The sequence below is a fragment of the Denticeps clupeoides genome, chromosome 18, assembly GCF_900700375.1.
Source record: "Denticeps clupeoides chromosome 18, fDenClu1.1, whole genome shotgun sequence".
Lineage (NCBI taxonomy): Eukaryota > Metazoa > Chordata > Actinopteri > Clupeiformes > Denticipitidae > Denticeps > Denticeps clupeoides.
This window is the reverse complement of record NC_041724.1, coordinates 18,641,453-18,649,052: the sequence shown is the minus strand read 5'-3', so window position 1 is coordinate 18,649,052 and position 7,600 is coordinate 18,641,453. Positions and strand designations below refer to the sequence as shown.

The following is a 7,600-nucleotide window of genomic DNA, read 5'->3' as shown; positions in this document are numbered from 1 at the left end:
TGCCGGTTAAATAATGCCACGAACTCACGAACAATAAATATGTAAAAACGACACGTCACTGCACCACATATCTCTTCAGAAACCATGCTGCGATCAATACTTTATCGCAAATTGCAAACTGCACGATCGTCGTGTTTCCATGTTCGCTATTGGTTCCCCCGGCAACGCGCGCCTCCGCAGGCGTGTGCGCGCTGCGCGCTCTGGAGGACCGGACGCGGGACCGACCGACGCGGGACCGACCGCGGTATCGGTATCGGAGCAGGAGCAGGAGCAGGAGCAGGAGCAGGAGCAGGAGGGGCGGAAATGCGGACGATGGAGCGCCACCGGCTGCAGATTTAGAGCTGGAAGTTTGATGTCGGATTACGACGAGGGATGGACGTGGCGGTGGAGCGGGGCAGGTGAGCCACGCACGACGCTCGTCGCATTTCTGACTGATTTGAACCCCTGCCGTTGTCGTGGGGAACTTGGTGCGTCAGCGGCCGCGTTGCGGCGTGTCGCGTTGGTGATTGTGGTAAGAGCCCGGAGGAAGAGTAAATGTCGCTCCTTAAAGTTAAACGTCGTGCCTCCGGCTGCATGGCGGCCCGCAGCTCGCTGTCGCTGTCCCTGTCCCTGCGTCTCCGTGGATGAAAGCTGGAACGTGCAGAAAATGGATCCTCTTTGTCTCATCAGATACTCGGTTCGAGTCCGAAATGCATGCTTTATTAATGCCTGAGGGGATGAAAAGGCAATGTGTGCCGAAGTAGGGTGACTGGCGACGGCGGGACATACGTGGCAGGGCAACTGGTGGCTTAAAAAAAACAAAAAAAAAAACTCATGCACCACGACATGGCGCAGCATTCCCCTTCCCCGTGTTGAGCTGTAATGACCTCTTTATTATGCTGGGTTTTTATATCATCACAGGAATGGCTTCATTACAAATTGTAACTGCAAATCTCTGTCTTGGATTCTAATCCCATGTCGTTGTCATGTGGCAGCTACGGAATAATAAAGAGGAAGTGTTTCCTGGAGAGAGGGTGGGGTGAATAGTGGTCTTTCAGACCTTCCCAGTGATAAGCCTTACAACATTTTGGACAAACCTACTTTTTATGGAAGACCAGTAGCTGTCCATAAGCAAAGGAAGACATTCATTATGGAAGTCTGTGTCTTGCTAGGTATCGAAAGAATACATTTCTTGCAGCTCGCCAATTTTATGTGCATGTTTCTTCAAAGACTCGTCATCGTCTCCCTTCGCTTGCTCCGCCACATCAGATCAACCGGTATGGTTGTCCACATAAGTGACTTGGCAAAAGTTTTATGTTGGATGCCCTTCCTGGCACAGCCCTCCCCATTTACCTGGGGTTTGGGCCTGGTACCACGTGCGTCCCCAGCCGCGGGCAATTTTGAAACGTTTTAACGGAAAGCCAATACCGGAGTTAATTCGACCACCTATTCTCAAACTTGCAGATGTCTTCCAATGTCTTCCAAATGAATTTTAATATCTGGCCCTGCTAGCTTGACATCTGCATTTATGTCTATGAGTGAGTGATCAGTAAATGATGTGGGGAAATTGCCCTTTTTGAATGATCATGATACTCTTGCATTACTGTGCTACGTGTCACTGTAAATAATGCAAACAACTAATTTCCAAAATACATTTTTTATTGTTACAGGTTCTTTTAAAAGTGTTGTTTCTTCATAAAAGTTGTTCGTTGTATTGTTCAGCTCTTAACTTAGCACTAAGAGTTGAATTCTGTAATTTATTTTGGCCTCTTTGCCAGAGCTGTTGGTGTGTACGAAAGTGCCCCCTCAACACGTGAAATGGACTGCAGCAGCCAAAAACACAAATTCTAACAAGTTAACAAGTTAAGATAAAGATACGTTACAGTACAGGCCAAAAGTTTTGACACACCTTCTCATTCAACGTCTTTTCTTTATTTTCATGACCAAGTCATTTTTTTCCCTTGGAAGTTTTGATAACATTTGCCTTGGCCATGGAGTGATTTTAGGCCCAATAGCAGAATCTGCAGAGATGTAGATAAGTCTTCTTTCAGCATATCCTCAACAATTGGGCGAATGTATGATGTTGTCCATGAGTACATGCCTGAATGCCTGATTTGGTGCATTTGTTGGTTTGTAAGTGAGCCTCTTGGTTTGTAAGTGAGGTCTCAACATGATCTGCCCAAACCACCTGAGAGCTACCATCAATAGAGCAGGTCAGCAGAGCTCAGTTTGACTTATCTTGGATCAAAATGGCTGTCTGTCTGCTAACAATCTTGTTCCAACGATCAAAGGGGCTTCAGATATTTCCAGAGATAACAAGTAATTGATCGTGGATTTACACATGACCTGGTGTGTGGCACTCTATTTTTTCAAGGGTGCTAATCAATGTGCTATGTGCTGAATGTGGGGACCGTTTGCAAGTGTAAGCTCAGGATTTACTTGAATAAATAGATAAAAACATGGTAGTTCGTGTATCGTGTATCGTGAAGAAGAGACATGTCTTACATGTCTTCTGTTTTTGAAAATAGGACGATGAAAGGATGCTGTTGTGCATCAGATGAGAACCAGTTGAACTGAATGAAAATGTTCCTTGCAAGCATCTCGCTGAATCTGTGTGAAAAAGAGTATCATCCATCCACCCACATATCCTGTTCCACTGACCAGCAGGATGACTTTTCTTTTTTCAGTAATTATGGAACATCTGCAGAAAATGACAACAATAATAGAACATTAATGTGTAATATTCAATAAGTCCATCTAGGTGTGTAAGGCTGTTTCTTATAAAATAGAAGTTTATTACATTAATACATATCACAATGGGTTGCACTATGGCTCTGGGACAGCCTCCCAGTTTAAGGACTAATATTATCCAGTCTATTGTGCGTATATGCATTACCATTTTTCTCCGTTTTGTTTGTGGCATCAGTCATCTTGGGGTGCATCAGTAATTACTGACTGCTGCACAGTTGCACAGAATGCAAATACAATAATACAGGAAATAAGAAATGAATCAGATATACAAATTTTACTTGTACTTCATTAATAGTTTATTGAGTGTGGAAGGCTGAAAGGTTTTATCAACCTAGTTTGAAATAGCAAACAAAGTGAACAAAACATATAAAGTCAAAGACAAATGAAAGAATGTGTGTGTGTGAATTGTAGATTACATGAATCAATAATTCATATTTGCTTATATTTCATTTTGAAATGCATTTGTCACGGATGACGTGATTTATTCTGCGAGCGTCGGGCAGCCACATCTGTAACACCACCGGGTGTTAACACTCGCTTAGATGCGCGCCGTTCGAGGGGAGGAGAATCCAGGACAGAAAGATTGGAAATGGAGTAGAAACAATGACTGAACTCTGAACGTCAGGTGTGAGAATCACCCACTTACGCATTTTCACTTGTCACTCGAGTCATGTGACAGTATTATGTACGCACTTTCCTATTCCCCCCCTAGCTGGGGCAACGGTGGCCTAGCAGTTAAGGAAGCGGCCCATAATCAGAAGGTTGCCAGTTCGAATCCCAATTCACCAAGGTGCCACTGAGCAAAGCACCCTCCCCACACACTGCTCCCCGGGCGCCTGTCATGGCTGCCCACTGCACACTAAGGGTGATGGTTAAAAGCAGAGGACACATTTCATTGTGTGCATCATGTGCTGTGGTGTGTATCACAATCACTTCACTTTCACTATTCATTCAGTTGTCCTTCCACTGATTGTGATCTGGAGCAAAATAACTAAAATCGTGATTGCTTGACACCTCTACATAAATTTCAAGCAGCACTAGCTAGTGGTGACACTGAATACTGAAAAAGCATCCTCGACTTGGAGTTCTGATTCAGCTGTTAATAATTAATATACTGTAATAATTAATAATTATTAGTATAATATTCTATATTAATTAATATATATATGATATTAATAAACATGTAAATTATATTAAAATTATCATAAATATATTTACAAGCAGTGTTCTAATTCTTAAAGGTATCTTCATTAATGCAATCAATGCTTGGCTTGTTATTATTACATAATTGTATGACCTTCTTAATATAGATTTTTTTTTAAATTATGGATTAGTTATGGTGCTACTGATATGCCTTCTACCTTAACTGGCAACGCTTGCAGAGGGTTCACCTACGGATTCACACATTCAAAGTCTGTACGGCGAGTCTGCGCTACGAAATTGTCACACCCGTCTTTTTTCCAGAAATGATTGCATAATGTGTTCATCTGTCCATGTTGCATAATGAATGAAAATATATGATATTTTTTGAGTGATTGTTCATTTTTTTGGCATTAATGAAATGTGTCCACTGCATTTAACCCATCACCCTTAGTGAGCAGTGGGCAGCCATGAAAGGCGCACGGGGAGCAGTGTGTGGGTACGGTACCTTGATCAAGGACCTCAGTGGTAAGTTGCTGGTTGCGGATTTGAGCCCGCAACCTTCCAATTCTGATTTCACTTTCTTACCCGCCAGGCCACCACTGGCACCACTGTTGGTCTTGAGCAACATTGTAATTATGGGACAACCAAAATAACCTGCTGCAAAATAACCTGCTGCTACAGAACAACTAGGGTTAGATGTTTCAGAGACATGCAGGTGGTTGGTATCTCCCATACGGTTGCACAAATGCAGTCACTTCCTCAATATGCATTTGTGACATTAATTAGACTTTAGGATACTTGTGGTACTTTAGCAGATGACTGGGAGAAAATGACCACACTTTCTTTACAATGATGTGGAAAAGAATACATGGAACAAAGCAGAGCATCATCCATGTCTGGAATGGATGTAGAGTATTCTGGAGTCAACAAGAATAAGGTAAAATTAATATAATAAAAATGAGATAACCTTGTTTTAATTATGAAGAAAATTTTATTTTTGCCTGTTCTACTTGGCTGATTTAAATAGAATAGCATTATTAAACAAATTATATTTTCATTGACTAAAATGTCATCAGTTCTCCTTGATTAAAATAGGACTAAAATTATCAGACTTTTAGTTTACTAGACTTTAGTTGACTAGAGTAAAATGAGTCTGGAAGTAGTGAGGATCTGCCATCTGAAGAGATGATCGAATAACAAACACAAGCATTCAGCTTATATACACAGTTATCACATTTAGTGCCTTTTACACAATATACTCTATGTGTGCATGAAAATGTAAACATTGAAAAAATTATAAAATACATCGAGCTAAATATCTGCCATTGTTTTTGCATAGACAATTTATCCATATAGAAAATTTTGATGCATACTCTGTAAGCCATGTTCAACAGCAATGATTTCTAAACTGTGGCCCTCTGGTACACACATTTGGTGAAGAATATTTGAATGAGAATGCACACAGCCTGGTCACAGAGTGAGTTTTTGTTGTTGGCCTTATGTCAGTTGATCCTGAGTAAAAGGTTTCATCGGAGCCTCCTCCAAATTGCAGAGGACATGGGAGGACATTAGACTTCCATGTCTTACTGTGTAAACTCTTCTAGCTCAAGGCATGGTGGCACTAGCATATTGTGAAACATGTGTTTCAGGTTACAGAAACAGGACAGCACTGTGACAGTGAGAGGTTAAGCTTGCAATGCAGACTCCAGATTCTGATATTTCTGAGCACATTTATGCTGGGGAGAAAACGACTACATCATAGCTGCAGATGAATGGAGGCGAGCACCACTTTACCAACAGCTGGTGTTTATTTAAATTTGCACCCAGGAACTGCAGTGTGTCTGATGATGATGGGCCGTAACAGGTCAGACCCATCACAGCTGGAGTGTCGGTCCCCAACTAATATGAAACAGAAGTAATTACCCTATGTATACAGTGCATCTGGAAAATCACTTTTTCCACATTTTTATATATTACAGCCATATTCCAAAATGGATTAACTACATTTAAATTCAAAACCCATTATGACAATTAAAAAAAAATGTTAACTTGAGTTTTAGCAAATTTTCAAAAAATAATAAAACGGAGAAATCAGATGTACATAAGTATTCACAGCCTTTGCGCAATACTTTGTCGATGCACTTTTCTGTCATCTAATTCATCAGGGAGTTGAGCTTTTGAAGCTTGTCTGGTTGGTCTGGGCTGAGGCTCGCAGCTCTGCCAGTTTTGTTCCATGGACCTTTCCACAGATCATCTGAATTTGGCCAGCACAGCAGCTCCAGCATGGTAAGCGTGGGCATCTCCTCTAGCTGGTCCACTGCTCCCTGGTTCTTGCAGGGTGGAGAGAGCGTTGGAAGATTCTGAATTGTCTGTAGGTGTCAGTGTGTTAGTGAATAGTGTGTGTATGTGTGTGTGCACCCTACAGATGACTGGCACCTTGCCCTGGGTGAGTCCCCACGACCTTGAGTAGCACTAAGTACTCATTAATATGAGTAATATTAATACGGGGAGTAAGGAAATTTAATTTGTTTGTTCTGTTGTAGTGTTCCAAAGCCTGTTGACTAGAGATGTAGTTATTATGTGATGCTTTTTATATGCCTCAAAATAAAGGCTCAAAAATCTGGATGAGTGATTTTGTCCTGTTTTAATGTGCCATGTAATCTTTACAGGTCTACACACCCAAAACCCAATAAAGATATTAGAAATGTATATCTGGTCAGTTTGGCTGCTTTTCTTCACAGCAGATTGTGAAAGAGTCAGACACATACCATCTGTGTCAGTAGGCTGACTTTCTGTATTGTGACACAAAGGAATGACTACTCTGTTTTTTCTTTGAAAGCCATTTAGCAGGGAAACTAGAACTAAAGACCATGCAAACTGAACAGATGAATATGGACGGATAGTCACAGAGCCACATAAATGTTGTGTTTGTTCATCTTCTAAATCAAGGTTTTAGCTTTACCTAATAATTCTTCCATACCAGTTCAACAGCAGTCTACTGTAGATTTGGAATCAGTGCCTGAACAATAACCATGACAGTGATTCATTTTAAAAAAGGGAAAAAGAAGACGACTGGTGACACAAATGAATATAATTTTTTCCAGATAAAAAGTATGATTAAATAATAAATAATATAAACCCCAATTAAGATGCAAATGATCATCAACTGATATCCTTCTCTCAGTTTTCCAGTTATAAATTGTAGGAATGTAAAAGACTGGGTCCTGAATGTAAAAGACTGGGTGTACTGATACAAGAGACAATAACTTCACAAATTAATGAAACTGATCTATTTGTAGGATTCAGTTTTAGGTTTTTTTTTTGTTTTTAAATGCATGCACTACACCCTACGTGTGTCCTCAATTATTCATACTCAATGCACTGGTGTAATTGCATATTTTGCTAAGCAATAGTGAACATAGGTTTAACATGGCATGCAATAAAATGTCAGAATGGAGCTATTTCACGCTTCCTACACCAACATGTTCCATGGCTACTTGCAATGTCTGCAGCGCCACTGTTTAAAGGCATTTCAAGACAGCAGCACCGCGAAGTAAATTATGACCAACTTAATATAGCACCTCCAGAAGCATTGAGGAGTTCAGTCATAACAAATAGCGATCACCAATATTAACTAATTGCGTGCCCTATGGCTCTTCTGCTGTCTCTTTTTCGATGTACCTATATATATATATATTTACACAGTATTTAAGATACCTCTCTGGTT

The 7,600-nt window shown here is 40.7% G+C and overlaps 1 protein-coding gene across 4 annotated transcripts in view; it reads left to right on the top strand.

The window, feature by feature from the left end:
• The first annotated feature begins 260 nt into the window (after window positions 1-260).
• The window catches only part of nlgn3a (neuroligin 3a), a 121,310-nt gene continuing 113,970 nt past the window's right edge, over window positions 261-7,600 (top strand). For all 4 annotated transcript variants that reach the window (XM_028959833.1, XM_028959831.1, XM_028959830.1 and 1 more), the window contains exon 1: window positions 261-398. The gene's annotated coding sequence lies outside the window, so the exon portion shown is untranslated. The remainder of the gene's footprint in view (window positions 399-7,600) is intronic.